This window comes from Miniopterus natalensis, chromosome 5 (assembly GCF_054644295.1).
Source record: "Miniopterus natalensis isolate mMinNat1 chromosome 5, mMinNat1.hap1, whole genome shotgun sequence".
Classification (NCBI taxonomy): domain Eukaryota; kingdom Metazoa; phylum Chordata; class Mammalia; order Chiroptera; family Miniopteridae; genus Miniopterus; species Miniopterus natalensis.
Window position 1 is genome coordinate 26,168,385 of NC_142085.1, and position 26,811 is coordinate 26,195,195.

Below are 26,811 nucleotides of genomic sequence, written 5' to 3' on the forward strand. Positions count from 1 at the left end.
GAGCAAAAGGACGGATGCCAATGAAACTGAAAACAGAAAAATAGAGAAAACTAATGAAACAGAAAGCTGGGCTTCTGAAAAGACCAAGAAAGTTTATAAACAGAAAAAAGAAAACACAAATTACCAACATCAGGAATAAAATAGGGATTATCACTACAGACTGCAGACTCAAAAGGATCACACCAAACAACTCTATACACATAAATTTGACAACTTAGATGAAATGGACCAATTCCCTGAAAAGTATGAACTGCCACAACTCTCCTACTATGAAACAGATAATTTGAATAGCCCCATAACTATTAAGGAAATTGAATTTGTAACTTAAAAACTCAGAAAGAAATCTCCAGGCTCAGGTGACTTCATTGAAGAATTCTACCAAACTTTTCAAGAATTAACACCAATGACACACAATCTCTTCCAGAATATACAAGAGGAGGAAACACTTCCCAATACATTTTATAAAGCCGGCATTATCTTGATACCAACACCACACAAAGACATTACCAAAAAAAGACAATATTCCCTCATGAGTACAGATGCAAAAATCCTCAACTGCCCTGGCTGGTGTGGCTCAGTTGGTTGGGCATCATCCAGTGCACCAGGCGGTTACGGTTGAATTCTTGGTCAAGGGCACATGCCCAGGTGCTGGTTCAATCCTGTAGGGCGTGCAGGAGGCAGCCAATTGATGCTGTGCTCTCACATCAATATTTCTCTCTTTCCCTTCCCCTCTGTCTAAAAATTGATAAACTATGCTTTAAAGAAATATCACCAAAATGTATGTAAATCCAATCCAGCAATATATAAAAACAATAACCAGGACCCAGTGGGCTTTATCCTGGAAATGCAAGGCTGGTTCAATACTCAAAAATCAATCAATATAATCCACCATATTAACAGAGTAAAGAACAAAAACCACATCACCCTATCAATTAATGCAAAGGAAATTTGGACAAAATTCAACAGCCATTTGTGAGAAAAACTCAGCAAACTAGAAACAGAAGAGGACTTCTTCAACCTGATAAAGGGCATCTACAGCTACCACCTCAATTAATTCTGGAAGACTGACCGTTTTCCCCCTTATAGGAAATGTCCATTTTCACTTCTCCTATTTATCATACATGGAGTCCGAGCCAGGACAATAGGCAAAAAAACAACAACTTACAGATTAGGAAAAAAAGAAAGAAAAACTGTCTCTATTCACAGATGACATAGCTGTCTATGTAGAAAACGCCAAGGAATTAAAAAAAAAAAAAAATCCTGGAGCTAATACGTGAGTCTAGTGAGGATGCACGATGAAGAGCAACATTCAACACTCAAATGTATTTCTATATCCTAACAATGTACAATTTGAAGCCAAAAAGTTTTTTGGTTTTTTAAAATACATCTTTATTGAGTTCAGAGAGAGAGGAAGGGAGAGGGAGAGAGAGAGAGAAACATCAATGATGACAGAGCTGTCCCTGATCGGCTGCCTCCTGCACACCCCCGACCAGGATCAAGCCCGCAACCTGGGCATGTGGCCTGACCAGGAATCGAACCTCCATCACCTGGATGCTCAACCGTGAGCCACACTCAGCTGGGCGAAGCCAAAAAGTTTTAAATGACATTTATAAGAGTTCCAAAAATATCAAATACTTTGGAATAAATGTAACAAAACATGTACAGGATCTGTATGTTGAAAACTACAAAATGCTAATGAAACAAGACCTAAATAAATGGAAAGACATATTATGTTCTTAGACAAGAAGACTCAATAAGGTAAAACAACAGTTCTCCCCAAATCAATTTATGGTTTAATGCAATTCCAAAGTAACAGCAGGAGTTTTTGTAGTTACAGACAAGCTGTTTTTAAACTTTATATGGAAAAGCAAAGGAACTATAATAGCTAAGACAATTTTGAGAAAGAATAAAATTGGAGGAAATAATATTACTATATACTAACACACTATAAAGTTACATTAATAAAAAAAAAGTGTGATACTAACAAAGAGAAAGACATAAATCTATAGAATAGAACAGAGGTCCCCAAATTAGACCCACACAAAGATAACCAATTGATTTTTGACAAAGGTGAAAAAACAATTCAAAGGAGAAAAGACAATCTTTCCAACAAATGGTGATGGGAAAACTAGACATTCATACGCAGAAAAAGTAAACCTCCCCCTAAACCTCATACTTTATACAAATAATTCCCCCAAATGAATCACAGATATAAATGTAAAACTGTAATTTTTAGGAAAATACTTTTAGAAGGTAAAAATCTTCTTGACCTGGACTTAGGCAGAGTTTTTAGATATGATACCAAAAGATCCATAAAACGAAAAATTGATAGACATCATGAAAACGAAAAATTGATAAATTAGACGTCATGAAAATTAAAACATTTGCTCTGTGAAGGACACTCTCAAAAAGAATGAAAAGACAAGCTACAAACTGGGAGAAAATACTTGCAAAATACATGTGAAACGAAAAACTGTATCCAGAACATACAAAGAACTCTCAAAACTCAACACAAGAAAGCAAACGACCCAATTAAAAAATGGGTAAACTCTTGACCAGATACTCGCCAAAGATTATATATGCCAAATAAGCACATAAAAAGATATTCAACATCTTTAACCATTAGTTAAAGACACATTAAAACCACGAGACACCACTACATGCCTACTAGAATGGCTGAACTTAAAAATACTGACCATGCCAAGGTGCTAGAGAGGATGTGGAGCAACTGGTACTCTCACATGCCCCTGGTCAAAATGCAAAATGATACAACCACTATGGAAATCAGTGTGACAGTTTCTTATAAAGTTAAACATACTTTACATGACCCTGCAATTCCACTCCTACCAATACCCTAGAGAAATGAAAACTTAGGTTCACAAAAAAAACCTGTACACAAATGTTGCCAGCAGCTCTATTCATGATCGCCAAAAACTGGAAACCACCTGAATGTCCTTCAATGATGGATATATAAACTGTGGCACATCCATCTCATAGAATACTACTTAGCAATATATGCATTCTAGAAATGATCAGTACAGATGGTCCCAGACTTACATGGTTTGACTTACGATTTTCAACTTTACGCTGGTGTGAAAATGACAGGAATTCAATAGCAACCATACTTCAAATTTTGCATTTTGACCTGTTCGCAGGCTAGTGACATACAGCATGATATACGCTTGCGATGCTGGACTGCGGCGGCCGCAGCAGCTCCCGCTCAGCCAGAAATCAGGAGGGTAAACAACTGATACCCTACAGCATAGTATGTATTAAATGCACTTTGACTTATTTTCAACTTACAATGGGTTTATCAGGTCCTAACCCCATCATAAGCTGAGGAGTATCTGTAATTGATGAGTTAGGGAAAGGATATAAAAGGATAGCATGCGTTTTTTTTAGGGGGAAGTGATAAAGCTGTTCTATGTACTGATTGATGTGGTTACCTGAATCTAAAATTCACAGAACACACCTCCAAAAAAATCAATTCATAACTGATTTTTTGATAATCAAAAAAAATAATTTAAAAATAAAATTTGAAAAAAATGCAATCAGATTTTAACACAGGCAGTATAACATTTGTGATTACCAGCCACTACTCCTCTATAGTCTCAAAGCACTATATCGAAACAATTAAGTTCTCAGAAAATAAGCATAATTCTGAGTACAATAATTAAAAAGCTGGACAGTAACGCTCTACATAATCTTTACCCCAAATTTAATTTTAAAGATTTTTGGCAACCAGCGCAGCCTTATAAATTAGAAAAGACTTAACTCACTGATCAAAAGGGTTGGTGTTTTTGTTGTTGTTTTTGTTCCATCACAGCCTGTACTTAAGTACAGGTGTGCTTCTATTTACAAAAATACTGAAATGCCTCTTGGGTTCAATGAAATTACCTAGATGTTAGCAGTTACATAAAACCTAGAGAAGTAAGCGGCCCTTTCCGTAGCCCGCCGCTACTAGGCGGTGAAGTTCACTCCTGTCTCTCACGCCCGCAGCCTCCGGTGCTGGGCGCCGCCTGGAGCTCCCCGGCTCGAGCAAAGTGATTCTGCGGGAACCAGTGTCAATGAAATCGCGCCGTCGGGCTCATTCACGTGCCCGCAGCCTGAGCGAGGAGCTGGGGATGGGTGGGGCCCTCCCTCCGCGGGGGCGAGCGGGGTCTGAAGCCTGGGCAGCGCCTGGGATCGTTCCCCCTCAAGCCTACCCCGGGCGCTAACGCCCCGCAGCTCCCGTCCCGCCGCGCCCGAGTCGCCCCCTCCCCATCCGGGCGCCGCGGGGAGCGAGGCGCCCGCGGCTCCGCCGCGCTGGAGGCACCGCGCCGCGCCCCCGCCCCGCCTCGCGCACTCCCGCCCGAGGGGCGATCCCAGGCACCCACACCCAGGAAGACGGGACCGCGGGAGCCGGCCGGGGGCGCCGGGCGGGCGCTGCCGCCCACCTCTCCAGCTGGAACTTGGACCCCGCGCTCAGAGGCGCGGAAGCGGGCGCGGGGCGGCCTGGGCCGGGGGATGGAGCCCGGGCCTGGAGGCCCCTGACCCCCAAACCCCTCTCGGGTCCCCGGAGAAAGGCACCTCCCGGGACGCCGGCGAGAGGCGGGTTCTTCCCCAGCGGAGCCGTTGGAGCCCTCAGCCCTTGGAGAGGGCGAGTGAGTGCTGCGCCGCTGCCCTGGAGTGCGAGCCGCTACTCACCGTCCCCCGCCGGCCGCGGACCCGCAGCCCGGAGCGACCGGCTCCTCTGGTCGCGGCGCAACCGCCGCCGCCGCCGCCGCCGCCGCCTCCACCTCCTCCCAGCGCGCCAGCTCCCTCGGCGGGGCCGCCCGCCTGGCTCGCGCCCTCTTTCGCTTTATTAAAAATGACTATGATTTTTTTTTAACGAACTTTATTGGCAGTCAGGGCTCAGAACAAGCGGCTCAGCGGCAGCTCCGCCGGGGACGGTGGGGCGCGGGAGACTCGACTCCCCGCATCTGAGGACCCGCCGCGCTGCCGAGCATGCGCCGGGCTGGGTCTGCGCATGCTCCGCGGGGACCGGTCGGCCGCCCGGCTCCACCCGGCGTCTGGCGGGTCGCGGGGAGCCGGCTGCGCCCCTCGTGCCTGCGGGGAGCCCGGAGCGGGCAGGCGCTCCTCGGGCGTGGATTCTAGTGGAGAGAGATCGCCTGAAGGAGGGCCCCCTGCCTGAACTTCGCCTGCTCAGTGCTCGGACCTCCCGAGCACTCAAAGGACTTGGCTTGGACGCGCGGCGTGTTTTCTGGACGGTGGCGTCCGAGGGGCCGAGTAAGCAAAACCGTCGGGCAAAGTCGAAAACGCGCTCAGAAGTCTGCACCGGGTGGCTGGACAGAGTAGCAGCCTGAGACGGTTAATGATTCAGAGAACCAAGCCAACAAGTAAGACGTTCCCCCCAGAGGAAATCTAATCTTCGCTTCAGTTTTTATATTTCAAAATAGAGAAGGAAAAAAAAAGGAAAACACCAAGTGTTGGTGAGGCTGTGAAGTAAATTAATTCTTCTACCCAGCTGCTGGAATGTAAACTGGAACAACTCTCTAAACAAAACATAATTGGGCACTATCTGCTAAAGGAGCATTAGACTGTCTAGGTTTAATGGGTGCAGAGCTTCAGTTTTGCAAGATGAAAAAAGTTCTGGGGATGGATGGCCTCTGAACTGTACATTTAAAAATGGTCACAGTGGTAAATTTTATGTTAGCATATGACCCCACACTTTTTTAAGTGGGGGGGGGGGAAATCCAAGTGTGTCTTTAGAGAATAAATCTGAAGATTCAAATTTGCAAGAAACTTCTTGAAGAAGTCCCCCCAAACCATTCCTTACTCCCCTTTTCCATTGTCCAGAGGCTTGTTGGACGTTCTCAGTGCAAATAAATCAGCTTTTTATTTGACTCAAAGCTGTACCCAAAGACACAGCAGAGATTCCTATGCTGTGATAAGGAAAGGAGATAAGGAGAGGCTACATGGAAATGTGGCCTTCTAAAGCCTGCAGTTGTGCTGTATCAAAAATGGCAGTAGAATTTGTCTGAAGGGCTTTGAAATAAATTTTACCTGCTGTGACTAAAAATGAGTTGCACAAAATTATTTTAGGGAAAACATTCTGGAAAGTTATATTTTTAAGTCATTTAAGTCAACGTCACTGACCCAGCAAAAAAAAAAGTCCTTTGTCCTTTGCTGGTTGTTTGACTGTGTTTGACTCTAACAAGCTAAATACTTTTCAGGGATCGTGAATTGTCAATGAATGAAATAATGAAAAGCATGAAAGAAAAATTAGAACATATTCTTAAGGAAGAAATCTTTAAAAATGTCACCACTTAGACCACAGGTCTGCAAACACATGTGAATGAATTCATGGACATCAGGAAAAGCCTAGTAGAAGCCACAGTACAGACGTCCCCCCTTATCTGGCTTGTTTTCCACAGTCAACTCTGGTCCCAAAATATTAAATGGAAAATTCCAGAAATAAACAACACATAAGTTTTGCAGCCATTCTGAGTAGTGTGATGAAACCTCGAGATGTCCTGCTCTGCCCATCTGGGACTTGAATCATCTCTTTGTGCACGTATCCACACTGTATACGCTCTATACTGTTAGTCACTTAGTAGTCACCTTGGTTATCAAATGGACTGTCCTGGTACTGAAGTACTTGTGTTCAAGTAACCCTTATTTTACTTAATAATGGCCCCCAAACGCAAAAGTAGTGATGCTGGTAATTCGGATATACCACAGAGAAGGCATAAAGTGCTTCCTTGAAGTGAAAAGGTGAGTACAATAAGATACTTGGAGATTCCTCATTCACATAACAGTATTTTGTTATAATTGTTCTATTATGTTATTAGTTATTCTTAATCTCTTAGTGTGCCTAATTTATAAATTAAACTTTATCATAGATATATATGTATAGTAAGTCCTCACTTAACGTCATAGATAGGTTCTTGGGAAGTTGTTACTTTAAGTGAAAACAATGTGTAATGAAATCAGTTTTACCATATTCTGATTGATATAAACAAGAGTTAAGTTTCTACAGCATATTTCTGGTCACAAAAATATCACCAAACTTCTGAATAAAGACCCAATACATTTCTAATATTAAACATCGAAATAAATGTGAGCGATATGTACATTTAAGAAAGATTAATAAAAACAGTAAGATACTTTTCAACCTACTTATTCCAGCTCAGGGTTGAGGGTGGCCAGAGCTTAGGGTACCAGGCAGGACTCCACCCTGGACAGGACACCTTTCCATGGCAAGGCCACTTACACATACCCCCATGCACTCAGACTGGAACAATTTAGACATGCCAGTTCACCTCGTGTGCACATCTTTGGGATGTGAGAGGAAACCGGAGTACCTTGGTGATAACCCACGCCAACATGGAGAGAACATGCAAACTCCACACAGACAGAGGCAGGAATTGAAAAAAATCATAGAATGTATAGGGTTTATTACTATCTGTGGTTTCAGGCATCCACTGGGGGTCTTGGAACGTATCTCCTGCAGATAATAGGGGACTATATTATTGGTCTAGACAGTAATAATTTAGTAGTCTACAGAATCAAATAGACCATGCTGGAAATAATTTTTTTATGCTTTCTAGCCAGATATCAGAATACTGGTTTTGTTCTTGTTTTGTTTTGTTTCTGTGCCCTGACTCAGAATTGAACCAGTGACCTTTCAGTGCACAGGTGGATGTTCAACCAACTGAGCTATGCTGGCCAGGGCTGTTTTAGTTCCTAAAAGCTATTTCACCCTGGATCTCAGTGTCCTCATGTAAAATGCAGAGTTATCCATCTTTACAGGATTATTTAAAAAAATATTGTGCCAAATACTGTACTGGACACTGGGTATTCAGTGATGGACAAAATAGACATAATTTGTGTCCTCTTGGAGTGTATAGCCTGGTGAGGAAAACTATACATATGTACATCTACATATTTATAATTATGTGAACTAAAATAACCAATACAATGGAAGCATATAAAAGGGGATTCTAAAATTTTTATTGAATTTATTGGGGTGACATTGGTTAATAAAATTGTATAGGTTTTGGGGGGCCCCTAATTTAAATTGGAGAGCCAGAGAGGTCTTTCAGACAAAGTGACATTTAATCTATTATCTGCAGGATAAATTAGTTAGCTGGGTAAAGCATAAGGAGAAGATTTTAAGTAGAGGGAGCAACATGTACAATGGCCCAAGGCAGGAAATAATTTGGTGGGTTGGAGGAATTGAAAGGGAGCTGGTGTGCAGAAATGAGGTGGCAAGCGATATAAAATGAAGTAGTGCCCTGTTAGGTGTGTCTCAATGGTTGAGTGCCAACCCATGGACCAGGTGGTCACGGTTTGATTCCTGGTCAGATCACAGGCCCAGGTTTCAGGCTCGATCCCCAGTGAGGGGCATGCAGGAAGCAGCCGATCCACTATTCTTTCTCATCATTGATGTTTCTCTCTCTCTCTCCTGGAAATCAATAAAAACATATTTTTTTTAAAAAAAGAAGTAATGAGGGAGGCAGGGGCCAGATGGTGAAGACCTCATGGGTCATGTTAGCAATTTGAGTTATATCTTAAATATATTGGAGAAAGCCTTTTGAAGGATATTTAGTGCAGAGATAAGGAGATCCACTTGAAAGATCTCTCTGGCTGCTGTCTCACAAGAAGGTACAGTGTAGAGGAAAATGAGAGACCATGATGGAGGCTTAACTGAGGTGGTAACAGGAGTTTTTAGAGTGATGAATTTGTTTTTAACTGTGAAAGTAGAATCTGTCAGACTTGGCTATGGAGCAGAAATGAGCGGAAATGTCAAGAATGACTCACAAGTTTCTTGAATGACCAGCTGAGATTCTGGCACCCAATTCTGACATGTGGATCCTACCCCCCCCCCCCAACAATTCTCAGACACCAGCTGGATGTCCTACAATTCAGCTCAATTCTTACACTATCTACCTGGAGATAGCACCAGATTTTATAGGTTAAGTGTTCAGTCCCACAGGACGGTCCATCCCCACCCTCCTACCCAATTCAGATGCCAGTTGCAAGGTAATGGATCACCTGTGCTTCTGAAAGACCACCGGCTACAGATGGGAGGTTCCCAGGACCTCATCCTTGGGTTTTATTAATTTGCTAGAATGGCTCACAGAACTCAGAAACATTTTACCTACTAGATTACCAATTTAGAATTATAACTCAGGAATAGCCAGATGGAAGAGATGCAAGGACCTTCCATGTCCTCTCGCTGTCCCAGCACCTCCACGTGTTCACCAACCCTGAAACTCTAGGCCAATCCTCTGGGATTTTTATGGGCCTTCATTACAGAGGCACGATTGATTTAAATCGTTGGTGATTGAACCCAATCTCTAGCCCCTTTCCCCCTCCCTGAGGTCAGGGGATTGGACTTAAAGTTCCAACCATGTAATCACAGGATTGGTTCCATTGACAACCAGCTCCCACCCTTAGGTAATTTAGGGGCTTTCCAAAAGTCATCTCATTCACATAACAAAACACATCTTTATGGCTTTCATGATTTAGGTAATCCCAAGGGTTTTAGAAGCTCTGTTTCATGAAGGAACAGGAGACAAAAACCAAATATATATTTATTAATATAAATCACAATATCACACTACCTTGCTGATATGATCACTATGGAACTAATTATAAGTCCTAGCCAGTGTGAGTCAGGAAATATTCAGTTAATTCTAGATTCCTTTGTGCTTTGTCAGATTGTTCTAGTCTCACATGGGCTAGTCTGTACCATCATAGACACTTCAGGATTTAGGGTACTTATAGATAAAGGAATTCTTAGAACATAGCAATCTTTCTATTTTTTTCCTTCACTGCCCAAGTCATTCTCATATGTACATTTGCTTTTGTTGAAATAGTTTTGGTGTGCGAAGAGATCTCCCTGAAAGGTCTGGCCTGTCTGTGCACTCTGATTTTTAAGGACTTCACTGATGGCATATAAAAGTGCACTTGTAGCCCAGCAGGAGCGGCTCGATTGGTTGAGCATCGCTGGCCGGGGCACGTGCCTGGATTGCAGATTTGATCCCCAGCTGAGGCTTGTACGGAAGGCAACCAATCGATGTTTCTCTTTTTCTCTCTCCCTTCCTCTCCCTAAGCATGTCATCTGGTGAGGACTTTAAAAAAATGGAGTGTATCTGTGTGATATTCTTCTATGTACATCTATTGGAACATTTGTTTATGTATCACTCATGTGATCTAGCATTTAATGCATTTTCAAAAGCTTATTCACAATCACCATTTTGTCAGCCACACCTTAATCTAAGTTCCTCTCAGTGCTATCATAAAATAAATAGGGGAATATATGATTAACCCTACTTTAGATGCAAATGAAATAAATAAAGGTCACATGCCCTACAGGTAAATTAGGTACAAGAATCCAATTCTCTTGATGGCCAATTATAAATCTAAAATCATTTGGTTGTCCAACACCTGGACTTGCAATTATTAAGTCACATACAGTGATGGGAAAATGTTCTACTATGCTAACAATCAAATACTTGATGCCTACAACAGAAATTTTTTTCTTAAGTATAGTTCTTTGCACAATAATCAGTGATTGGGGTTTCATGCCTGAAGCAATTTAAAAAACTGAGTTGCTATGGGACAAAAAGAAAGAATTGGGAAGGAGGTTGTAGAAATGTAGAGTTGATTCAATAATGAGATACATATGGCAGTGTTATACTGATACTTTGTGTGGTGTGGGAGGGTCCTAGATAGAAGTAGTAGTACTGTATTTGAGAGCCGCTATGCAATGGAATGCATAGAAATATTTCCAAATGGACGCATCTCTAGAAATGCCAATGGCATTGCCAATTGTGGCAGGATAGTAAGGAGCTAGGAAAATTCCTGGGCAAGTGGAATGGGGAAACTGAGACAAGAAAATTAAGCGAGGCCAAACAGTGTGGCTAGCTTGCAGCCGGCTTATGGATTGCAAGACCTTGTCTTCCCCAACCAAGGACACTTGAGAGCAAATGGTTTATACCCCTCCTCCCTAACCAGAGAATAGCTTAAATCACCCTTGTCTAAGAAAATGGAGAACAAAGACCCAATTAATGCCATTTGTGCCAGCTACACCCAAGAACAGATGAAGTCTGGGGGACAAATAACAAAACCCCCCAAAGCATTTGAATCGTATCACTTATGGGGGGGGGAGGGAGATTTTATCTCACCCACTGAACAAAGAAGCCAACCGTCTTGGGACTTGCCAAGATAAAATTGCCAGATGTTCTCATAAATTCTGGGAAAAGCCACAACAATGTAAAAGGGGGACCTTGAAATCTAGTCTATCTGTCAGAGGAACCTTGAAACTTATAGGGGGGAAAAGTATAAAACTCTTGAGCCCCCACAAAGAGGGGTGCTCAGACTAGCTGAGTTGTCCATGTGTGCCTAATGTCAAGTGCATTCTTAATCAATTCACTTGCTTTGCTTCCTTAAATTCTCTTGCTCTGCTTCAACATTGCTTTCTGTCACTTGTCTGAATTCTTTCTCACCAGCGTAAGCAGAACTGAGGAGGAGAGAGGCCCCTCAGACTCGGGTAACACAATGATGTATCTTTTTTCTCTCTAGCTGCTTTTAAGAGTTTTTCTTCATCTTCACTGTTCTTTAGTGCCTGAGTATGGACCGTGTTCATTTTATCTACAATATTTGCAGTGCTACTTCAATCATGGCTTTCTTCAGTTTTAGAAAATTCTCAGCCATTATCCTTTCAAATATTGCCTCTAAACTATTCTGTTTTCTTCTTCTAGAACTCCTGTTAAAAGAAGTTTACCCTTAATCTCCCATATTTTTTCATATCTTTATGGCTTCACTATGTGTGATGACATCTTCCAGTTTACTGATTTCCTCTCCAACTATTTTGATTCTACAGTTTAAATTTGTTCATTGAATTTATAATTACTATATTTTAAAATCTCCAGATGTTGACTGTTTTGTTAAGGTCTCTATTTCTTTTTCCTGTAGTCAAATTATTTTATTTATTATGCTTTTTAAATCTTTCTTGCATTGTTATAATATGTTGAACATAATTATTTTAGTCCCTTTTGGATTGTTCCATTATTTCTAATTCTCTTTTTTTACTGCATTTGATGATTCTCCACATTCGTCATGTGTCCTTGTATGATTTGTAGTTTAGGAATGTGAATTCATCTTCACTGTGGCTATGTTTTCTATGAGACTTCTATGTGCTCAGACCCTGTCCAGTGGTCTGATATCTTCTATTTATCTTTGCTTTTTCCAAATCCAGGGCTTGAGAATGCATCTGGGATCAGCATTTATGTTAAATTCTCACCTTGTAATTCTCATATCATGTACATAGTATAAATTCAGAAACCATACCCATCTGTGGTATAGGTTTGGGGATTTGATTCTTCCCAGGAATTTTTTTCTCCATTCAGAACCCTAGGGCAGCAATTTTTAACCAGTGTGCCCCAAGAATTTTTAAAACATGCAAGACCTGACTATTTAGTGAGGGGCACTGAAGTCTTTTCCCTTAGACTGTCAGATAAAAAAAAAAATGACAACAGCCAACACAACAATAGCCATCGGTGTGAATGAATCAAAATTGTACCTATTTTTTTTGTCAGATTTGTAAAAAAATGTGTTATATTATAGATGCTGCAGAATTTTAGTAATTAGTTTGTGTGTGCCATGAGATGAAAAAGATTGAAAATCGCTTCCCTCATGTATGGCAGGTTTCCTTGGTGTTTGTGTTCCACTTGACAGAATTTTTCTAGCTCCCTTTTCTCAGCTTGGTAGCTGTTCTAGTGTCTTGTCTTTATATCAGTGTCTCACTTCCAGCTCCCTCTTTCATCTAGACAAGCAACGTCTTCATTTCCCTGAGGACATTCAGGCCTCTGTTTTGAACCTCAGGTGTGGCATTTTCCTGAACTGCCAAGGCCCCGGGTGATTCCCTTTCTTTCTCTTGATTAGGCTATGTATTTTGTTGTTGTTGTTGTTGCTATAGTTTATCCAACTGCTTGTTCAGTCAATGTATATCTAGTGAGAAGGTTAATATGAGCTAAGTTAGATTTGTTATAGGAACAGTATATATTCTCCATATCAAATTAATTCTGATCTGAGTCCTCACTTGCTAGGGTTGTAAGATAACCACTATCAGTCTTTAAATTAGGAATTGCCTTCCCTTTCCCACAGTTGCGCAAGACTTTTCAGAGACATGCACAATTTAGAAAACTTGGGGAAAGACCTCCAGCACTCAGTTAATTTTAATCATCACTGAGTGTGCATTACCTAGATTCATTCAGTCTATTTGAAAAAATCCACATCCTTTACGGTAGGTTTGGTCATAAGTATCTTTTACCTTAATTTTCATCCATCTCTAGGAAGGTAATTAAATCTTTTCAATTCTAAGGATCTACCTCTTGGTAAGAATGGTAGGGACATTTGAAACGAGAGGGTGCATTTATTTGGCTATCATAATGGCTAGGGTATGCCATCATTAGTGCCTAGAAACCAGGGATACCCAATGAAGCTTGTGCAGAAAGGCCACCAAACTTCTCTTTGTGAAGCATTGTCTATTCCATTCATCTCTTAAATGGTTCAATTTAATTTCCTTTGAAGGACTGTACCAAAAATATTTGGGTTTTTTAAATCTTCACCTGAGGATATTTTTTCCCATTGCTTTTCAGAGAGAGTGGGATGGAGGGAGGGAGAGAGAGATCAATGTAAGAGAGACACATTGATTGGTTGCCTCTTGCTCACCCACCTACCAGGGCCAGGGATTGAGCCTGCAACCGAGGTACATGCCCTTGGCGGGAATCAAACCCAGGACTCTTCAGTCTACAGGCCAACACTCTAACCACTGAGCCAAACTGGCTAGGGCTGTAGCTAAAATGTTTTAACTTGTTTTCTAGGCATCTTAGCTCAGGCTGCCATAACAAAATACCATAGACTGGGTGGCTTAAATAACAAGAATTTATTTCTCACAGTTCTGAAGGCTGGGAAGTCCACGATATTTTGAATTGTTATCTCTGGTAGGAATTTCAGATATATTCTAGTCCTTCTGCAATTTTGTCTCAGGGAAATTTTCTAAGATGTCTAATATTCAAAGAGAATGAATGAGAGTGAGGACAATAGCAAAGATTTTGGAAACTAGAGAGAAGATGGGTGGGTGACAAGTTCTCACTTGTCATAATCATAGTACATCCAAGGAAGACAAACCATAAGCAGGCAGTGAAGAAATCCCAGAAGTGAGGCGCCTTGCACCATAGACCTCCCAGAGGCTCAGAAATTGTCAGTGCCAAGTGTGTTAAGCATACCTTCTTATTCTGATGTTTACACGCTTGAGGCCTTACTGATAGTGAGGCGACTGTACCTCCCAGAGCTAGCCAATTCCTCGAGATAGTAGAGTCTCCTTCATTGTGCCTTTCGTTGCAAAGCAACCGGTCCAAAGCCCACACCACCTCCCACCTCTTTTATCAGGATCTTACATTCTGTGGTCCAAATCATCCCAGGGGCAGGCATCAGGCCCCTAGGGACAGTCCCAGTGCTCCAGAGCCTGCTGAAATTGTTTGAACTAGCCAAGCCTAGCCTGCTTACCCCACCTCTCCCATGAAAACCACAATAAAAGCTCTTGCCCATATTTCTCCCTCACTCCTTCTGCCTTCTGACGACCCTGGTGCTTCTCCTTGTGGCTCTATGTCATGCAGCATACCTCCTCCTCTTGGCAGCTGCGAATAACTATCTTTTCAATGAAAGTTGCCTCCTGATCTGAATAATCATAAAATTAATAATAAAATACTAAATTCTAAAACACCAGGAATCTCTGAAAAAGAAAGATAAAACAGGAGGATTGCTTGAAAGTTTATATAAGAAGCAGTTAGATAAGAAAAAGCTAAAGGAGTTCATCACCACCAAGCCAGTACTACAGGAAAAGTTGAAGGGTCTTCTTTAAGAAGAAGCTAATGAGCAAAAGAATCTGACAACTAAATAGACCCAGAGACATTGACTCATGCAACAGAGGATGGTATTTCAGAGGGAAGAAGGAAGGGGGGTGGAGGGTGGGAAGAAATTAACCAAAGAAGTTATATGCATATAAGCATAAGCCATGGACACAGTCAATAACGGGGTGAAGGCCTGGGGAGGGAGTGGGAGTGAAGTGGAGGGGGTTGATTGAGGGGAAAAATGGGACACCTGTAATACTCTCAACAATAAAGATAAATTAAAAAAAAAAAAAAGCAGTTAGATACTCCCAATCTCCTTTGCTACCCACCGCTCACCCTCCTTGCCTACCACCATGTATAGTGGTCAACTGCCCCTCTCCCACTACAGCAGACTTTGTTTACTTTCTGAATAAAAGTGAACCAGAGGGCCCTGACTGGTGTTGCTCAGTGGTTAGAGCATCTGCCCTCGGACCGCAGGGTACTGGGTTCAATTCCCAGTCAAGGGCACATACCTTGGTTGCAGGTTCGATCCCCGGCCCCAGTTGGGGCACGTGTGGGAGGCAACCAATCTGTGTCTCATCGATATTTTTCTCTCTCCCTGTCCCTTTCACTCTCTCTAAAAAGTCAAAGGGAAAAATATTCTCTGGTGAGGATTAGCAACAACAAAAAAGAGAACCAGAGGGAGTGAAGGTACCACACTGAAAACAAAAGTGGCAAGTGCAGGTCCACATATTGAAGGGAGAAACTCTAGATACATACAGCTACAAGATCAGTAGCAAGCAAGCTTCATGTAGAACATCAGACACATTTTTGTTGTTGTTGTTGTTTTCTGGAAGTCTAAGAAGCCCAAAAGAAAAGCCTAAAGATACTGATGATTAGGAGTCTCCCTAAGAATAACCTCAGCAGATCACGCTCTAGTAAAGTTCACCAGTTTACAATCCCTGCCTATTGCACACACAGCTTCAAGTCAGGTTTGAGTGCTCTGCTCTTAAATGTGAGTGAATAGTCCATGATTCCCATGCATTTTAGCAGAGCCTCCAACATCAGAGACAGAGACAAAATATAAGTGTAAGCTAGAACTTAGAGAAAACAGAAACTAAGAGAGAGAGAAAAACGTTAAAACAATGACACCCAGCTCATTAAAATCTAGAGATAAGAAGAAATAACATATCCATGAAACAAAAATAGATTAGTAAAAAACAAAAAATTATGAGAATACTAAAAAATACCACCACATGGAAACTTAAAATATGATAATAGAAAATAAAAATCTCAATAGAAGGGTTGAAGTCTCCCAGAAAGTAGAATAAAAATGGAAAGAGATATAAAATGACAGAAATCATCAAAGAACTAGCTCAAAAATTCCAGAATAGAAGGATTGACGTTGTAGATTGAAAGGTCCCACCCCTTTCCCAGAACAACAGATGAGAAAACACCTGAATCAAAGTAAATTATTATGAAATTTCAGAACACTTGGGACAAAGAGATCTTAAAGATATTCAGAAAGAAAAACTGCCACACGTAATGGATCAGGGCTGGGAATGGCCTCAGGCTTCTCAACAGACACACCAGTAAGCCAAATGACAATGGAGCAGGATCTTCATGCTTCTGACGATAAATGATTCCTGACCCAACTACTAGGGATCCAGAAAATGGGGGATTCAGCACAGGAGAGAGGGAGAAAGTCCCAGGCCTGCAGATGTGTGGGGCAGGGGGAACAGTAAGTCCTGATTAGTAGACTAGACAAGGGAGAGGCTCCAGGATGGCTGTCTCCAAGGGGATAGATTTGATAGAATACCTGACATCTTTGAAAAATATGTTGAGACAGGACTTACATTTCTAGAAGAGAGTTTAGGTTAAATTAATGTAAGATACATTGAAAATTTAATATGTGACAAAACAAGTCAGGAAAACAAAAACTTGTATAAGAAAGGAAATATAATCATACTATACTACATGGCTCAGCAATGAAAAATATCTCATGGTCTTAACAATGTAAATGACACGTAAATACTGACTATTGATCTAATAAAAAAGCCGAGACAACATACATCATGAGGAAGGAGGAGATATGTGTGCATATGTGTGGGTGTGGGTGTGGGTGTGAGGACAGTAAGTATGTAACAGAACCATAGTCTCACCTCCCATAATAGGAAGTTCAAAGATATATAAAACTGAAAAAAAACTTAGAATAGCAGTATTAATAAGAATAGAAATATGGCTGTAAATACTAAAAGAAACAGGAAAAAAGGATTGAGATTGAGTCCTTTGGAAATAAGATTTGGGAGGGAAGCAATGAAGCTATTGCTTTACTGTTGGATTACTGTTTTTCATCAACTTTCTGGAACTATTTAATTTTTTTAGACTATGAATATATAAACTGATAAAAATAAAATCACGTTAAAATTTCTTCCTAAGTTGTAAAGTAACGCATAAAGACCATATTATTAATGATGGTACTAACAATAATCTGTTTCTTTAGTGGGTTTTGTACAGTGTTTATGCTAGTTAAATGAGAGCTTACACATTAATGTCCAGAACACTGTTTGGCATATAGTAAATGCTCAATAAATAATAATTTTCTTCCTCTACTACTTCTCAACAAAAGTATCTAAAACTTTTTTCATGTCAAAACAAATAGAAAAAAAAAGTGAGATGTTTTGATTTTTTTTGTCTACCAACAAATATTATTATAATATAAATTACGTTATTTTTAAGGACAATAATTTAATACTGGAAAAAGTTATAGTTCTGTAGCTAAAACATAGAAATCAAATTACTTATAATTGGTTTAAGTTGTTTCATGTTTCCCCAAACCAATATGATGGCTACCGAATCAAAAGGAAAAACATGCTAGTTAATCATAGCATAAGCTTTTCTCCTAATATGGTATGAGCAATTTTAACGTTCTTACTGTATGACATCTTAGGGTGTGTATTTTCTTAACTCTCAGAGGAAGATTAGTAATATATCATGTGATTTTTTTTTTTTTTAACCCAAGTTGCTACCAGACTTTATTTAGAGCTCTGAAAAGCCCATGCTCCTTACATTATAATTAAGCAATGATGTAATCTGATCTAGATTTGTGTCTGAAGTAATTACAGGCGATTTCACAATGATGTTTGCCTTGAGTTTTTGTTTTAGGAATGAATTCTCATGGAAAAGAAAAACTTTCTAGAAACTCTGTTTTAAATGTCTTCTGTGAACTTCATAGATATTCTCAAACAACATAGTGTTATTTGTTCCAAAAGCCATGTTCCCCAATTTGGTATCAAGTATCAATACCATTTACCAAGGCCAGTCACCTCTCAAATATAAGAAATTTTCAGAAGGTTCCTTATGTTCAGTCTGCTCTCATCTGCAATCCACAATTCTGCAATTCATCATTTTACATTCTCACACTTTCTGCCTGTCAATATTACATATCCTTTTAAAATGCAAATGGTTATGGTCATTCACTGGCTAATATTTCCCCCTTAGTAACTGGAATCATGCAAAGGAAGCTTTAGTGGGGAGATGGGAAAGATTAGGAGTGTGTGTGTGTAAACGATGGTTGGTGGCTGTGGAGAGCCTGAGTTAAGAATAGGATGCTGGATACATAAGGGAAAGGGGGAAGAAGGGTGTGGGGAAAAATGGTGATGGTACCCTAAGATAAATATTAAGAGGGTATGTGAATAGGAATATTAGCACAAAAGAAGAGGTTAAATGCCTTTTTAAATCTGAGGCCTCGATTCAGTGTTTAGGCTCACAATCTATTCCTATCTAGACCGTTTGACTCTAGCTAATATAACGGGAAAACACAGATACCGCAGTTGCCTAAAAAGGCCTTTCCTGACCTCCCTGAGCCTCCCAATTATGTTTTCTTTCAGTTGTTTTTTGAGGTTGAATTTATACATATTTGTGTGACTCTTTTATCTTATTCTCAGTCACTAGACTACAAGTTCCTTAAGGAGAAGCATCTGTCTTTTTTTGGCTAACAATTGTATCCCAGATTCTCCATGAACAGGTTTTGAATGAATCAATAAGCATACATTTTGGCTCTGGCTGGTAGGCTCAGTGGCTGGAGCATCAGCCTGCACACCAAAGGGTCGCAGGTTCAATTCCTGGTCAAGGGCACATACCTGGGTTATAGGTTCTATCCCTGGCCCGGTTGGGGTGCATGTTGATGTGTCTCTCTTACATCGATGTTTCTCTCTCTCTTTATCTCTCCCTCCCTCCCTTTCACTTTCTCTAGAAATCAATGGAAAAAATATCCTCGGGTGAGGGATAACCAAAATAATAATAATAATAATAATAATGATAATACATGTTAACTGTGAAAATCACTTCAATCCATCAGAAATCACTGGCACAAAAGAGTTTTTTTAAAAAAGAACAGATTCTACCACTAAAAAGACACCCATGATGACTTGGGGTTCCCTTGCCAAAAGGAATATTTGCCACCGAACAGAGTGGAGTCAACTTGTGACTCGTCCACTTTGGTGAAGTAATTGTGTACAGACTGAGGAATGGGACTTGCCTGTTGCTCCAGAAATGGCACTAGGCCTGTTGCTAAAGACAAAGGTGCTAAGAGATGCACATCCTGAAGAGAGTTTCCACAGTTGGAAAATTACCCCCACTGCACTCCAGCCCATATGAACAGACGTTTTGTGAAGAGGAAGAGGGGCCTTGAGGTCAGGGGTGCCAGCCTGGTGAGAATGAGGTTCCCAGTGAGAGGTCCCCCCTTCCATTGCAGAGAGGTGCTCTTACACTCTTGCCCAAACCAAGAGGGGAGAAAGATTGAGGGTGCCTTCAGGGAGGGGTGGGTATTATTGACCTGCCCTGTGCCTACTTGAATGAGGAAAGGGAGTGGAGATGATGGAGGAAGAGAGAGGGAATGGCAGAGGTGCAGCCATTTATTTGGTGTTCCAGAATTGGTGGTTTACCGCAGGCAATGTGGTCACTGCTCAAGATGACTAGAGCCACCTTGCTGGTACCCTGCCCCTGCACCACCCCTGCCGCATCACCAGAGGGCGGCTTGCTGGTAAGGAAACTAGAACCAGAGGCTGGAGGGAATGTACAGTTAATGCCAGGAGATAGGGGTGGGGTGGGGTAGGGGAAAAGATATACTGGAGCCAGACCTCACACCTCACACATCTAAGAATCCTATAGCTGGATCCCCCCTGGAACCCTACAAAGAACTCACAAGAATGCTCTGCCACACTGAGGACATAGACAATGAGCTAGGGTTAGTCCGAGAAACAAGTTACTAAAATGTCAGGTTCCCAGTACCATATTCAGTTCAGATCTCATGCATACATTCTGAGAAGTAAGACTGTGCAAACACAGAAGCAATTATGGAATAAACTTCTTGCAGATATGACCTGCCCTAGACCACTCTGACCTGCTCCTGTTGAAGAATTTGCTGCAAGGCGAATTGAATTCTCCACCACAACCAGCCGAGATTCGGTCCTCAGCGGTGTTGGGGCAGCACCTGTGCACTTGTGCCTTGTCTTGGCTAGAGTTGTACTCACGAATAACTGCTTGTAAATGAAATGTTACTAAATCACATCATAATTTCAGTCTAACCTAGGAGTTTTTTATTTAATAGAAAGCTGTAATGAATTTATTGTAGCTCTACTGAGTTCAAAGTTTACATACTCATGCTCATTTATTAACCAAAGCTTAGATTTTCTTATATTTTAGGATTAGTATGATAATCGGTACTACTTAAGTACGTGCTGCCTTCATTTACAACTGATGACTACAACAGTTGTTTTTTTAGCAACTGTTTTAAATTTCTCACAAATTTTAGTGGAAAAGAAGTTGTTGTTACTTGGGGATAAATTGCCCTGAGTCCTGTTTTAGACATTTTATAAGTCAGTATTCCTACCTGCAAGCAATAGATACTTACTCTGGCTGATTTAAGAAAAACAATTTATTTTAAAAATATTAAGTACTTCTTAGAATCACTAGGAGGGTGAGGAATCAAGGTTTTTTGAGGCTACAAAGCCAGAAACAAAACCCTGTATCATGCTAGGAAATTGACTTAAATGAAGTTATCACTTCCTGCTTCTAGGCAGACATCGCAATTCCCACTGGATCCAGAACGGGCTGCTTCTGGCACTGCCCCTGCCGCTCACTTTAGAGCTCTGACCAGCCGTGGCCACTGCTACTGCCACCCCTGTTACTAGAATGGACCCCCTGTGGACTCTACTTCTAGATGTCATTAGCTGCTGATTCAGAGTGTGGGGAAAGTAGATCTGATTGGCAGAGCCTATGTCATATGCTTGTGCTCAGTAGCAAAAGAGGCTGGCAAAGTGGGGACCCAGCAATGTTAGCTTCTGTAGTGGAAAGTGCCTCTGCCTTGGAAGAGGAGAGGGACTCCAGAGACATAGGAGAAGCAGCAGAATATGTACAGTGGACATGCTGGGACCGAGATGCATGTTGGAAATTCAAGGAAAGTTGTTGAACAGTTGGATATGTAGATGCTGTTGCGTAGATGCTATTTAAAGTCATGGGACTGGGCAAGATCACCTGAGGAGAGTGCATAGACAGAGAAGGCAGTGTAGAATGGAGTTCGATTCTTAGGAACAAGAGAAGGAATCTGAGGGAGCAAACAGTTGGTGAGTCCTGGACTGATGTCAAGAACCTTGGAAGCCACTTAAAGTTTCACAAGGGAGGAAATGATTGGCTATCGAATTATGGTGAAAAGAAAATTGCCCTCTAGGTGTATTCCCTAGAATAGGGTCACTGTCCCATTAGAACAAAGAGTCACCCAGTCAGCAGCAAAAGCTGGGACACCAGTGGCCCTGCCTTATCTGTACTTGCAGGTGCCCTCCACCTACATAGCCCACACCTGCAGAATGCCTGGGAAACATTCTGATCAACTGGAGCAGTTTCCAGTAATACGGGGATGCTGCTGCTTTGTGCAACACTTTTCCCTTTATCTTGCAACACAAGGTCAAGTTCTGTTTGCCCAAAGACACAAAGCATTTCATTGATAGTGTGCTTTCCCCGCCAGGAGGGTGGTGCTGAGTAATGGTCTCTGACCCGCATGGCGGGGGTCTGAGGAAAAACAACACACTATATAAATGGATGTTTTTCTCGTTTAATTAGAAAAGGTCATGAGGCTTTTGGTCTTGTTTTATTTTGTAGACAACAGCCATTGATATATTGGTCAAAGGGGCCACATTTATAATAAGAAATGAAGAAAAAGAGAAAGAATGAATTCAATTAATAATAGTTAAAAATTAATTAATAAACCACCAAAATCTATATTTTTAGCATTTTTGTCACTATGATGGCTGACCCACTGAATAAACATTGAGCTGACAAGGAGGGTTTCTCTAAGCTTTTGTGTTGGTTAATGGTCTGAAGTTCATGTATCTCCTTTAATAGGATAAAGGCATTTTCACCGAAGTTATTTGAAAGAACAGTCACATTTGAAGTAACATCCTGGAGGTAGTACAGACACTCTGAAAATAAAAAGAGAATGGAAAATGAATAGGTAGCACATATAAATTGAAAAGTAAATCTGCACAGACTCCTTTTCAAGTCTTGTAATTTACATGATTTATTCTTTTATTTGGTCATTTCCTTACTCATCTCACAAAGATTTAGAAGTAGTCCTGAAATAAAGATTAAAATATAAATAATTTAAAAATTGGGATGAGCAAAAATGTAAATAGAAGGAGAAGTAATCCAAAACCTTGGGGAAAATGCGCAGAGTGCCAAAATGAAGACAAAAAGAATGAAGAAGTTGTGTTAGTTAAGCTTCATAAATGTTTGGAAATTGAATTCATGTTTGTTGGCTATTACATTTTCTCTAAGCTATTGAAAACCACAGCCAGAAAGCTTGGGGGGTGTTAGGCAAGTCCCTCAGCAGACTTATACAAGTGCTTTGCACTTTGTAGACATGTAATGAGTTCCTGCTGGACTGAGAAAAAGTTAGAACATGAGGCCAAGCAATTATTAAGTCTTCATGCTATTATTATAACAGATTTTTTGTTTTGTTTTTATTTTTTTCTAATTTTAAATGTCATTATGCTCATTGCATATGATTATGTTCTTGGATGTTAGAAAAATTAAAATCTCACATACCATCAAATCTAAAGGGAAATAACAGTAAAGTCAGTTTTTCTTCATTAAGTGTCTCTTCCCCATCACCTACTCTTCTCTCTGAGAGAGAAGGAAGATGATGATCACATAACATAAAAGGCACTGAATTAGGGGCCAGAAAGCTGCGTTCAGTCAGGGCACTGCTACTAGTTGGACTAACCCATGGGTCATAAACAGATTTCATCTTTAAGCCAGATCTCTCTGACTTACAGGAGCTGTGTGGAGTGCTCCTGTCACAGGGTCCTGGGGTCACATCTGGATTCAGCAGGACAACATTCCATGACATGAACATAATTTGCCTGTGGCCACCCTGGAGCCTGTTATTAAATTCATCAGTAGCATGGGTTGAACTGTGGTAGGCAGTTAGATGCACGTGAGCAGAGCAAGGACAATGGACCAAATACAGAAGGTCACCAGGGCAGAAAGCCCCAGGTGCCTAGCAACAGGCAAAACTGGGAAAAGAAGGACCTTGCCCCAGAGTGACCTTTCCTCCCCTAGCATATCACTTGTTACATGGTTTGGACTCTCCCCTGGCATGTTGCCAGTCATTTGGGTTAGACCACCTTAGAGGGGGAACAAAAATGGGAGCCGGAGAATAGCCCTTGAACATTAAGACCCCAGGACAATGAGGTTCTGACCAAGTGAATCAGATACATCCAGGCCTCAGTTGTGTTTCAGCTCCAGGCCCAGAGAAGCGGCAAAACCAGACAAGTGACACCATGGCTGACTTCAGGACCTGCTGCAAAAGCTAATGACCCTGCGCACTGGTGCTAACCAATTAGAAGAGACCGTCACCCTGAAAGGACACACCTGGAAAAGTGATGAATATTGTTTTGGGATTCTCCCCTAAGACCTCCAGCTAAATTACCCTCAAGACCGGGACCCTGTGTGACTCTCTCTATGGAGCACACCCTCGCTTTTCTCCAGGGTGTGTTTTTCTTTTTGCTTTATTTCTCCTAAGCTCTAAGGACCCTTCTTTTGCCTCCGTAACTTGTTCCCTGAACCCATGCAGCTTGGCTGGCTCACTTCTTCCACCGTTCAGTACTTCCATCTCTGTGACTTAACTAAATAAACTTTTGCTTGTAGTTGAGTCTTGGCTCTGAATTCTTTCTTAGCCAGAACTCAGGCACTGAGGTTGCTGAACTGAGGTCCAATCGCTGGTAACATTCCAGTGCTATTTTCACCACCAACAGAACTGCATTATTTATATAGTGTCTTTCAACTCTAATATATTATCATTAGGTAAAGAAAAATAATAATTGAAGTTTTTAGGAATACTTTAAAATACAGGTTTCATTATTATGAAGGCCAATACATCAGGAGATGAATGCCATGGAAAAGAAAGTCTACTATACTCACAGATCCCAAGAGGAAAGGGCACACCCCACTATGGGGGCCACACAGGGAAGCATGGGGTATGTCAAAAAGCAGAGGAGTAGGGGAGATATTGGCAACAGTCTTTATTGTGGTTTCTGCAAAAAGAAACAGGTGAGGCAAGGTAAAGGGGTTTAGGATTGTCTAGTTTGAATAATCTCAGTGGGCTCTGTGGAGCACAGGGCTGTCCCCTAGTTGTCTGGTAGCTGGCGCTGGGGTGATTAGGGAAGGGGAATAACTGCCCTGAGTGTGGGAGCCCACAGAGGAGGTGGTTGAGGGTGTGGGCTCTGGATTGGTTGGTTTGCAGCTCCTCCAGAGTCAGCAAGGCCTCAATTTCAAAGCATTCAAATACAGAAAATAAAAAGACATGGTAATACAGGGCATTTTTCAGAATATTAGTACTCTTTTGCATTTCATTTGGGTAAATATGGTGTCTCTTACTACTATGAATTCCTTTTGATTATGGGAAGAAAATGTAAACAAGTAATAAACTGTTCTTTTCTAAATGGGAGAGTCCTCAGACATTTGAAAGAGATATCCCCTAATACTCCCATATTGTTTTGGTTGTCATAACAGCAGTTTGGGTCTAGTTGTCCACTGGTAACAACAAGTTCTCGATCTGTTATTGAATATTTTCATAATATTACAACTTATTGCTGAGACTACCAAATCTAACCAGTCAGTTTGTGGTTGCCCATCTGGTGGCTGGCTAGACATCATGATAATCTTCCCCAAAGGGAAAGACAATCAATATCATAGATTATTGTATCTTATTGCTAGTTCCTTTATGACTTTTCTTAAACAAAGAGATGATTTGCAGAAAAAATCCATCATCATTTAACATGGTACCTCCCTCGTTTTGTTTTTATTTTTTTTATCCTCACACGAGGATATTTTTTAATTGATTTTAGAGAGAGAGAGGAAAGGGGAGAGAGGGAGAGAGAAACATCAATCTATTGCCTCCCATACATTCCCTGGGGATCAAACCCACAACCTAAATATGCGCTCTAACTGCGTATGGAACCAGAAACGTTTTGGTGTGTGGTACCATGCTTCAACCAAGCCACCTGGCCAGGGCTCTCCTTGTTTTTGTGAACCACAAGGAACAATACCTTGTCCCAGATCTGCTCTTTAAAATCTCTCAGGAATCATATTCATGTCAGAGAGCATTTCATTGGCCCAGTTTGGCTCACCTTGTCCAACCACTGTGATCAGGCAAGAAAATGGGGGAGCAAATTAGTACCTCTATATACATCAAAGCTGCCTGTCACATACAGATTAAGATCATTAAAATGAAAATGGAAATATTAAAGACAGAGAGCAGTAAGTGTAACAGATTAATATGGTTACGTTACTTAAGTACTGAAATTTCTAGGAGCCAACATAGGAAAGGAAAAAGAATAATTATTGACCCTTTGGGGATGTTATGGTAGATAATTAGTTTCAAATTTGTAGTCTCAAAAGAAATTGACACTGAGTGTTCCTCAGGGTTTCCTATTACAGTAACTGATTATAAGTGGTAGGACATGAATATTCCTGAAATACAGAACACAATGGTACTGAACAATGAATTTTCAATTGAAAACTATAATTTTCAAATTATTGAGAAAGATGAGATGATTATTTAGAGTGTCACTTTACACTTTAGTTATAGAAAACACAAATCCAGTCCTGATTTTGTGTCAGAGTCCTATTGTTTTGGTGGTTGCTCACTTATTGTATCACAGCTGTATCTATTTATCTATGTATCATATATCTCAACACTAAAAAAATTAATTTCTGTATAAATAAGTAATGTTCTTATTTTTCTCTTATTCTAAGATTTCTTTCAGTAACTAATTTAAATGTTACATTGTGTGACAGAAAGCTCTTATTTGTTCTATAGGCCATATATGGATGAAAGGGTATTTACAGGCTTCCTTAGTATGTGTTTTAAAAGCATCAACTCTTTTGGTTCCTGTATAACTTCTTTCATCTCAAGTGGAAAACAATAGACAGTCACATGATTCTCTTTCTCCCAGAGGCCAATAGAAAAGGGCTGTGAAACTAGAGATGGTGCTATTCTACTTAAGCTGATTTCTGGGTTTCTTAAGATGTTAGTGAGATATATCTGGAGAAGTGCTTCACCTGAAAAGAAAAAGGGACTGGCTCAGTCCTCTTCTGCTCCAACTCTTATCAACAGCCTCCCCTGTCCAATCTCTGCTCACCCATCTGATACTTCGTTTTGGTGATAGGGGAGGAACAGGAATTAAAGGTAGGATAGTGCTGCACCCACCACCTCAGAAATGGGGAGAACAGTTACTGCCAATGCATTAGGACTATGATTTACTCAGTCTGCTTGAGAAATCCATACCTGTGCCCAGGTAGATGGGGAATGGTGAGAGGAGAGGCAGCCCTTGCCGAAACCACCAAGCTGGAACAGGGAGGGGCA

The 26,811-nt window shown here is 41.0% G+C and overlaps 1 long non-coding RNA gene across 1 annotated transcript; it reads left to right on the top strand.

Annotated features, from left to right (window-relative positions):
* Positions 1–5,076: 5,076 nt before the first annotated feature.
* Positions 5,077–24,096, top strand: LOC148093063 (uncharacterized). Its single transcript, XR_015714559.1, has 2 exons — positions 5,077–6,756; positions 23,219–24,096. It is a non-coding gene; the product is annotated as an uncharacterized LOC148093063 (long non-coding RNA).
* Positions 24,097–26,811: the final 2,715 nt, after the last annotated feature.